Source organism: Otolemur garnettii, unplaced genomic scaffold, assembly GCF_000181295.1.
Source record: "Otolemur garnettii isolate 467f Iridium unplaced genomic scaffold, OtoGar3 scaffold00080, whole genome shotgun sequence".
NCBI lineage: Eukaryota > Metazoa > Chordata > Mammalia > Primates > Galagidae > Otolemur > Otolemur garnettii.
This window is the reverse complement of record NW_003852475.1, coordinates 468,397-478,863: the sequence shown is the minus strand read 5'-3', so window position 1 is coordinate 478,863 and position 10,467 is coordinate 468,397.

Genomic DNA, 10,467 nt, shown 5'->3' with positions numbered 1-10,467 from the left:
GCTGAGCCTTGTTTAAATTTTTTAACCAATTTTTTGTTTCATTAATCTTTTGCATTACTCTTCTAGCCTTGATTTTATTTATTTATGCTCTGGTTTTTATTGTTTACTTTCTTCTACTAATTTTGGGTTGAATTTGTTCTTTTTTTTTTTTCTAGTTCCTTGAAGTGCAGTGTTAGGTTATTTAAGTTTTTCTTCTTTTTTGATGTAGGTGTTTATTGCTATCAAATTCCTTCTTGGGACTGTTTGTTCTGAACCCCGTAGATTTTGATATGATGTATTTCTATTTTTGTTTGTCTCAAAGAATATTTTAATTTCTTTCTTAATTGATCCAGTTGTTATTTAGTAGTGTGATGTTTTAATTTCTACATATTTGTAAAGTTTCCAAATTTCCTCCTTTTTTTATTTTTAGTTTATAACATTTTGGTCAGAAAAGATACTGGTATGATTTCAATCTTCTTAAATTTGTAAGATTTCTTTTGTGCCCTCTCTAACACGATTTATCCAGGATAATGGGCCATGTACAGTTGAAAAGAATATATGTTCATCAGCTATTGGGCGGGATGTTCTATAAATGTCTGATAGGTGCATTTGGTCTAGAGTGTAGATTCAATGTTTCTTGATTTTCTGACTGGATGATCCGTTGGTTGTTGAGAGTGGGGTGTTAAAGGCCCCTATTATTATCACTATCATGCATTCTCTCTCCCTCCTTATATCTATTAATATTTGTACTATATATTTAGATACTCTAGTATTGATTTTAAATACACACACACACAAATATATATATATATATATGGATGGTGGTGCATGCCTGTAATCCTAGCACTCTGAGAGCCCAATGAGAGAGGATCCCTTGAGCTCAGGAGTTTGAGAACAATGTAAGCAAGAGAGAGACCCTATCTCTTCTAAAATAGAAAAATTAGCCAGACATTGTGGAAGGCACTTGTACCAGGAGGCTGAGGCAGGAGAATCGCTTGAGCCTAGGAGTTTGAGGTTGCTGTGAAGTAGGCTGATGCCACAGCACTCTAACCTGGGCAACAGAGTGAGATTGACTAAAAAAGGAAATATATATATGTGCACACATATTTATAATTGTTATAACCTCTTGCTGAATTGAACTCTTCAACATCACATAATGATCTTCTTGGTCTCTTTTCAGTTTTTGACTTAAAGCCTATTTCATCTAATATAAGTACAGCTGCTTCTGCTCTTGATTTCCTCTTGTGTGTCATCCCTTTTTCCGTCCCTTTACTTTCAGTCTGAGTGGGGGTCTCTTCTAGGTAGCATATCATTGAGTATTATTTTTTAATACATTCAGCCACTCTATGTCTTTTATTTGGAGAATTTAATTTATTTACATTCCAGGTGATTATTGGGAGGCAAGGATTTACCACTGCGATTTTGTTCATTTTTTTCCAGTTGTCTTGGAGGTTCTTTCTCTCTTACTGTTTTCTTTTGTGGTTAAGTGAATATTCTACTGGTATGTTTTGATACCTTGGTTTTTATTTTACGGTTACCAGGAGGCTTATCAAAAACATGTTGTAGTTAAAACAGATTATTTTAGGCTGATAATTTCATTTGGTAGCTCAAATCCTTTAAATTTGGTAGCTCTATCCTTTAAATCCACTCCCCTCAATTTAGAATTTTTGAGGTCTCCATTTACATATTGCATATCTTTAACAAATTATTGAGGTTGTTATTTTCAAGTGTTTTGTCATTTAATAACTTCATCCTAAGAATACAAGCAGTTCATACGGTAGCATTACATTTTAGAGTGTCCTGAATTTGACTATGTGACTGTTTGCTTACCTTTTCTTACTGGTGAGTTTTATACTATTAGATATTTTTTGTTACTCATTAGCTTTAATTTCCTTTGGTTTGGAAAACTTCCTGTAGAATTTCTTGTAAGCCAGGTGGTGATGAACTCCCTCAGCCTTTGTTTTTCTGGGTAAGTCTTTCTGTCGCCTTCATTTCTGATGGACAGATTTGCTTCTTTGCTTTGTGTGGGCTGTTTTTTCCTTCAGTACTTCGATCACATCATCTACTCTTTCCCAGCCTGCAGGGTTTCCACAAAGAAATCCACTGAAATCTACACTAGGACTCTGTTGGATGTGATTTTTCTTATCCCTTGCTGATTTCAGCATTCTTTCTCTGCCTTTAATTTTTGATAATTTGATTATAATGTGCCTCTGGTAGGATTTGGTTTGTGACCTCTGAGCTTCCTACGCTGGATATTATCACCTTTCTCCAGATTTGGAAATTTTTTAGGCACTAGTTCTTTAAATATGCATTCAGGCCTGTTTCTCCCTTGTCTCATTCAGTCATTCTACTATGTGAATATAAGTTAGCTTGATGGTATCCCATTCCTTTAGGCCTTTTTCATACTTCCCCCCCCACTTCTACTTGTATAATTTTTTATGTCCTGTCTTTGAGTTCACCAATTCTTTCTTTGGCTTGATCGAGTCTACTGTTGAAGCTTTCTATGGAATCTTGTAGCTCAGTTATTATATTCTTTACTTTTAAAACTTTTTTTTTTAAATTTCTATTTCTTTGTCAAACTGATCATTTTCTTTATGAATTATTTTCTAAATTTCATTTAATTTTATATCTGCATTTTCTTATAATTCCATAAACTTCTTTAAGAAAATTATTCTGATTTCTTTATCAGATCTTCTTTACTGGAACTTTCTTTTGGTGGCATCATACTTCCCTGATTTTTTATAATTCTTATGTTCTTATCTTGATACCTGCACATTTGAGAAGATGGCCACCTCTTCTTGCTTTTGTGGGTGTTCTTGGTTATGTTAAACCTTTTCTATTTAATGTCAGAATTTAATCACTGGCCTGAAGCTGGTTCCTATCTGGGGAAGATTTAAAGTGAGCACCAGAATTTAATTGCTATACTGTTGCTTAATGTTGACATGCAGTTCTTTCTTGGTCTGATGAAGATTTAATTTAAACACTGGAGTGTAATCACTGCACTGAAACTTAATCACTGACCTGCAGTTGTTTCTGGATCTGGGGAAAACTTAATATGAGCACTTAAATTTAATTGCTGACCTTTTAGATGGTTCCTAGTCAGGGGAAGACTTGAAAAGAGCACCCATGCTTTGTGGGAAAGCTAATCAGGGATTTAGGCCTGGAAGACCTGTGATCTGTGCCCTTTGCAGCACAGTGTCACCAGCCTGTCACCTCAGATCGGGCTACTGCTGATCAGAACGCAGAGCAACCACCAAGATCCATGCACCAGTTGCTGCCAGCATGCCCCTGCTCTCTGTCTCCAGTTGATCCCAGGTATTTCAGCCTCTGCTGGTGCTCCCAGTGCCCTCCATGGTATGAAATATGAGAAGCTTTTCCACAAAGATTCCCAGACTGCTGGGAAGGCTAAACATTCACCTCCAATTCCCTTCTCTCACTGAAGAAACCCTCGACCCAGAGGGATTCTACACTAATGGTGTTTTCTGGGTTGCTGAAGGGGGTGGTATGGTCTATGAGGACCAATACTTTTGTCATTTAATCATGGCTTTGCCCAGTTCTGAGGACCTCCAAGGTATCTATTTCTTTCCTGAATTCTGGGGAGATCAGAATAATATTCTTTATCAATTGTTGGTAGCTGGTCTTCCGTGGAAGAGAGTGAAGCCGGGAAACCCTATTAGTTTATCTTTCTGACGTCACTCTCGAGACTCACATTTTAGAGCAGACACAGCGATGGCAAACTCACGAAAAAATAGGCTTGTGGCAAAAAACTGGCCAAAATGATAGCATTTTCTATAAAGTTAAAAAACATATCTTTTGCCCTTTTGCCTAAACCTGTTACAATGGATTTATTTAGAAGTAGGATCTACCAAGGAACATTTTAGTTTGGTCTGGTTTTGTTGTTATCATATATTGTCATTTTAAATATATATTAATATGATTTTATACATCAACACATTATAAAAGCCACACAGAGGGAGTCTCGTTCCTCACTGTCTCGCCTCCCAGTAGATAACGTTTAATACCTCCCCAGTGTTCTTAAGGAAGACATTTCACAGGAAACAGAGGAGTATGGGAAAGTGATGGGAAAGTTTGTGTAAATGGAGAGAGGGTAATGAAGGAAAAAGGTGGAAGGTCTAGGAGAAGAGGAGACAGTAGAAGAGAAAAATACAAGGACAGAGATGGGGAGTTTTGTTGGAATTTAGTCGACAGGTTCTGGATGTTGTCTCCATTCCAGGAGGGTTCTCTGGCCCACACCCGGTCTCCACCCCACTTCTGTGTGCCAGGCCTGCCCTTGTGTGTTGGGGCAGCCACATCTGTGCTCTTCCTCTTTGTGCACCTTCAAGCGGGAGCATTCATAGCTCCTGCCTGCGGGAAACAGGGGAGCGGAAGGAGTCTGCCTGGGGTAGGGACAAGGAGGCCTGGCCAAGGGCTGCTCAGGTTTCACAGAAGTGCAGATTTTCAACAGTCATTTAAAAAACTTAGTTGTTAACTGCAATGCATTCTTCTGAACTGGATTTTTTGCTATAAATGACATTCCAGGAACAACTGAAGAAACTCAAGTTTGGATGATATTAATGTTTAATACTGTTAATACTAAAGTACTAGGAGTGATGAAAAACCATGTGGGCAGCTTTCCCTCAAGTAGCTCAAGGGGGAAAAGTTCTTTGTATTGTACTTACAGCTTTTCTATATACTTGAACCTGTCTCAAAAAATTTTAGAAGCTTCATATTAGTGGGTAGGAAGGTTTGATGTTTGTATTTTATTATGGGATAGTAGGACCAAATAAAATAAAATACGGAAAGGAAGGTGGCATCACGTCCCAGTCCTGGTTCTTGTAGAACTCCAGGTTGGGTAAGACTGGAAGTCACCCTGTTTGCTTTGCAAAATGTAAACAAAGGCATTACACTTACACAGAGTAATAATGTGCTTTCCTCATCCCAGCTAACAGCAGGACTCCAGTAATCAGACCAGATAAGCCCAGTCGATGGCACTGGGAAAGTTTGCTCCCACAAAGAAGAGGTAATTTAAGTAATTAGCCAGTCTTTATGGCCCTGATCATCTCCCAGGCTCAGCGGGGTGGGAGGGAGCACATGGCTGTGGAGCAATAAAAGCCATTCTTCATTTTTACACTCTCTTCTCCTAACTCAAACTTTCAAACCATGCCCAGAGAGGACACTTTCCCCAGTGCCTTTCAGTGCTCCAGATGGGAAGAGGCTGACGGCTGAGCCAAACCAGCATGTGCTGAGAAGGTTTTGCTTCATTTTGGGTTTTGATTATTTGTTTCAAAAATAAAAACAGCTTTATTGTTTTTCCGGATTATAAAAGTAATCCATGCTTGTTATTAAAACAAATTAAGACAAAAACAAATAAGGACAGCTAGAAAGTAGGAAGTTAAAATTGTTCATAATCTTCCCAACCAGAGAGAGCTGTGGCTCATATTTTAATGTATTATCCTTCAAGTTTATATAATAAAGACAAATAGATAAAGATATGTGCTTTGCTTTGAATGTCTCCTAAATTTCACATTTAGTAAACTTAGTCCCCAAATTTATGTTGATTGGACGTCCAATGGGGACGTTGGAACATAATTAGGATTGGATAAAATCATCAGAGTGGGGTCCCCATGATGGGCCTGGTTAGTCCATAACATGAGGAGGAGAGACCAGAGGTGACACGTGCAGTCTTGTCTGGTCACTATGCGATGCCCTCTGATGTGTCATGAAGCAGCAAGCGTGACTGGCCAGATGCCGCACCATGCTCTTGGATTCTCAGCATCCAGAACCATGAGATCTCTAGTCTATGGTATTCTGCTGTAGCAACAGAAAATGGGCTACAACAATATGATGATACCACACAAGCCGCTTCAGCACCATTATCACCTTTACTTTCCTCTTACTCTATTGTGGGCATTTTGACATGTCAGTAAATACAAATTCAAGGCTCAGTGCCCATAGCACAGTGCTTACAGTGCCAGTTGCATACACTGCCAGGTTCGAGCTCAGCCTGGGCCTGCCAAATAACAATGACAACTGCAACAAAAAATAACCAGGCACTGTGGTGGGTGCCTGTAGTCCCAGCTACCTGGGAGGCTGAGGCAAGAGAATTGCTTAAGCCCAAGAGTATGAAGTTGCTGTGAGCTGTGATACCATGGCACTCTACCCAGGGCGACATAGTGACACTCTGTCTCAAACAAACAACAACAACAACAAAAAAAAATAAAGTGGAATGGATAAATAAACTGTGATGGCTAATGAATAATTAGAACAATTCGATAATGATTCTATAATGAGAACGAATGGATTACAACTATGCATAACAACATAGATGACTCTTGCAATCATAATGTTGAGCAAACATCTGAGGAAATTTCACAGCGTACACTTCCATTTACATCAACATCACGAGCAAGCAGACTAATCTCTGGTGAAAGAGTTCAGGACAGAGGTTGCCTTTCGCTGGGGACAGGGCCTGCAAGGCAGTACGCAAACCCTCTAGGTACAGTGACATTCTTGTTCCTGACCTGGCTGTGGAATACATGGGTATATAAACTAAGTGAAAATTTCTCAAGCCATACATTTAGGATTATATTTTTCTGTATGTGCTATGCCAATAAATATGCCACATATAGTAATACTAGTAATAAAATTAAACTGAGCAACTTTTTAAAACTTGGAATCTATAGGGTTATATTTAAATATTTTTCTCACAATCTAATTATAGGAATTTCTTAATTTTTTTTTTTGAGACAGGGTCTCACTGTGTCACCCTCAGTAGAGTGCTATGATATCATAGCTCACAGCAACCTCAAACTCTTGGGCTTAAGTGATTCTCTTGCCTCAGCCTCCCAAGTAGCTGGGACTACAGGCGCCCGCCACAACACCTGGCCATTTTGTTGTTGTTGTTGTTTTCTTTATTGTTTAGCAGCCTCCGGCCCAGGTTCAAACCTGCCAGCCCCAGTGTATGTGGCCAGCACCCTAACCACTACTAGACACAGGTGCTAAGACAGGAATTTCTTAATTTTTAAGGTAAAAATCCATCTGAACTAAATGCAATATTAATGGCATGACAATTTTTAACCCCCTTCAACTATTTTGACCTGTATCTACCTGTCCCCTCTTGTGTGCAGTCCTGTTAGGTAAAGAAGAGCATCCCTAGTCCTTGGCTCCGGAGCCACCCCCAGGGCGGAACCATGGTTTTTACCAGAAGATACAAAAGAGTCACCTGGAAGATCGCCTGAGAGGACATAAGGAGGAAAGGACTGGATACAGGGGACATTTGTGCATCTAGACAAGCACAAGCAAGTTTGTCATCCCTGCATGTGGTTCAGGATGTTACGGTTGCCACCTAGATCCTCCCTCAGAGATGAGGCACTGGTGTTCCCAGCTGCTGGGCTTGTCACCTGCTGAGGGCTCTGAGGGAAAGACACAAGTCCCCCACGGATGGTTTTTAATGTTTAACAGAACTCATGCAGATTTCTTTTGATTTAGAGGCATCAATCAAAACAAAAAGCTGAAAGAAATAACAGAGCACAAAGGATATTATCAAGTAGATCTTTTCATGTGTAGATGGTGGTAAGTTTCAAGACCAATCTGAAGTGCTGTAAGCTGCCTTAGCTGCCTTAGTACCCTTCGTTAACTATGATACTACAGTCTCTGCCTAGTGGGGAGTACAGCGCATGCTTAACCTGTACCATGTGTAATATACAATGAAGCAGAGACAGCTCTGCCTCACACGCCAGAGAGAAATTTAAGGCTCTGCAAAAAGACAGGTAGTTCAGATCTTACTATCCAAAGAACTCCTGCCACTGCCCAGGAGGGAGTGTCCAGAGGAGGAATGACAGCCCTGGGTAAGTCACCTCTAATAAACACACCAAACTCACCAGGCTGGATTGGTCTGAGTTATTTCTTTGGTCTCTGTTTGGAGGGCAGCTTTTTTCTACACTATCCTGGGATTCTCCCCAAACAGACTCATAGTCCCTTTTTCAAGCTCTTTCTCAAGATTATGTTCCCAGGGCACTCCATGTGCAGTGACTGGTCCTTATAGGAATAGAAGGGCCATCCCCTTCTTCCCCTCCCTTCAGCAGAGGACAACTCCAAAGGGCTATCCCAGCTCCAGGGTGCCCTGGGATTTGACTGAAGCTCCTGTTGCAAACAGAAGCTACTGCATCACAATCCTTCATCCCTTATCATCTCTCAGACTGGTGTCTAAAAAATATGCTCCATAAATATCCTGAATGCAGATCTTAATTTCCAAGTTTATTTCCCAGGAGACCTCACCTAAGACATTCGCTTATAAGAAAGAATTCAGGCTCGGCGCCTGTGGCTCAAGCAGCTAAGGCGCCAGCCACATACACCTAAGGTGGCAGGTTTGAATCCAGCCCAGGCCCGCCAAACAACAATAATGGCTGCAACCAAAAAATAGCCAGGTGTTGTGGCGGGCGCCTGTGATCCCAGCTACTTGGGAGGCGGAGGCAGGAGACTCGCTTGAGCCCAGGAGTTGGAGGTTGCTGTGAGCAGTTGAGCCATGGCACTCTACCCAGGGGCTCAGCTTGAGGCTCTGTCTCAAAAAAAAAGAAAGAATTCAAAATACGTGTCACAATACATAATTGAGTCCAAAATTGTCTGTGGTAGGTTTTTTGGAGAAGGTTAATCTTTTTTCTTTAAAAGACAGGGTCTTGCTTTGTCACCCAGACTAGAGTGCAGTAGCATAATCATAGCTCACTGTCACATTGAATTCCTGAGCTCAAGCCATCCTCCTGCTTCAGCCTCCAGTGTAGCCGGAACTACAGACATGTGCCACCACACCCATCTATTTTTAAAACAATTTTAGAGATGGGGTCTCACTATGTTGCCCAGGCTGGCTTGAACTCCTGGCCTCAAGTGATCTTCTTCTTGGTCTTCCGACATGCTGGGATTACAGGTGTGAGCTATCCTACCTCTCCAGAAAAGGTGGATCTTTAAGACTGTGAAGAATTTATGCTTTTGAAGAAGGTAACATAAAGCTTTCCAGATAATGAGCCACCAGGAAAACATAAGACTAGAAGCAGAGATGAGCAAAGTGAGTGAGGGATCATTGCGGAAGTTGGCCTAACCAGAGCTGGACGGAGGGATGGCTTTGCTGGGAAAATGGGACATGGGTGATAGACACCAGTTAGAGCTGTTGGAGCGGGGTGGGCATGGAACTTAGCTTGACATTTGTTTTAATAAAAGAAGAAGCCATTGGCGAATTTTAAACAAGTGATTGACAAAAGCAGAGTAGTTTTTGGACACATCTAGCATCAAGGTACCAGACTGATTACAGGTGACGTTGGGAGCTTGCAGCCCCACATGGCAGATGAGGCTATAATTCTGGGGAAAGGTGTGAAATGCCCAGGTTATAAATTGCTCACAGGAAGGACATAAGATGAAAGTCATCTTCTGGTATCTGAATGGCCTATCACGAGGAAGAAGAATCTGCTTTGCTCAGTGGGCAACACCAAGCTCTTAAGAAATAATTATCAAGTCAGGCGCGGTGGCTCATGCCTGTAATCCCAGCACTTTGGGAGGCTGAGGCGGGAGGATTGCTTGAGCTCAGTAGTTCGAGGCTTGTCTGAGCGAGAGTGAGACCCCGACTCATGGAAAAAAATGGAAAAACCTAGCCGGGCCTGCGAGCTCCTGTAATCCCAGCGGCTTCAGAGACTGAGGCAGCAGGATGCCCACAAGCCGGAGGCTGAGGTTGCAGTGAGCTACGATGCCATTGTACTCTGCTCAGGGCAAAGGGTAGAACTCTGTCTCGACTGATTAAAAAAAAAAAAAGGCAAAAAAGAAATAAATATCAATGAAGCCAAAATTTCAACATTCCCTACTGGTCTCTTTACCACTCTCACTGCCACATGATGGGCCTTGTCATGGAAGGCCAACATTTCGAGCTTAGCAAGAAAACATTCAGCTTCTAGTTACAGCTGAACTTACTCATCATCAGTCTTCTAAAGAAGCCAAGAATTTGTTGAGAGCTCTTCTGCTGTCTCAGTTTTGTCCTGGAGTTTGTCTTTTGGAAGATGAGATTTTCTCCAGAGTTAGAAAAAGACTCTGCAGCATTTTATTACATTTATAGTATATTTCTTTTTATCATAGTTCTAAAATCAGTCTTTCTCTTTTTCTTTTTCAAGCCAGATTTTATTATACTGATTTTCTTTTCTTTCCCTCCCCCACTTCCCAATCACCTCTCCAAGGACTGGGATTCTTCATGTCTTCCCTCTTGTGGAGTAGACACATGTATGTATATTTTTGGTTCACACTTGAAGGAGGATGAAAACAGAGGGAATTTAAGCCTACCTTCTTTTTCATGCTGTGTGTGTCCATGTTTCCCTGTCCATTTGTTCTGAGAATGCCAACTTTCCCAGCAACATGCATCAGAATTGCGTGTGCCCGTGGGCCTTCTAGTCCAGCACACACTGAAAGGGTTAAAAATGCATGTCCTCACCACTGTGGGTTTGGCGATTTCCTGCC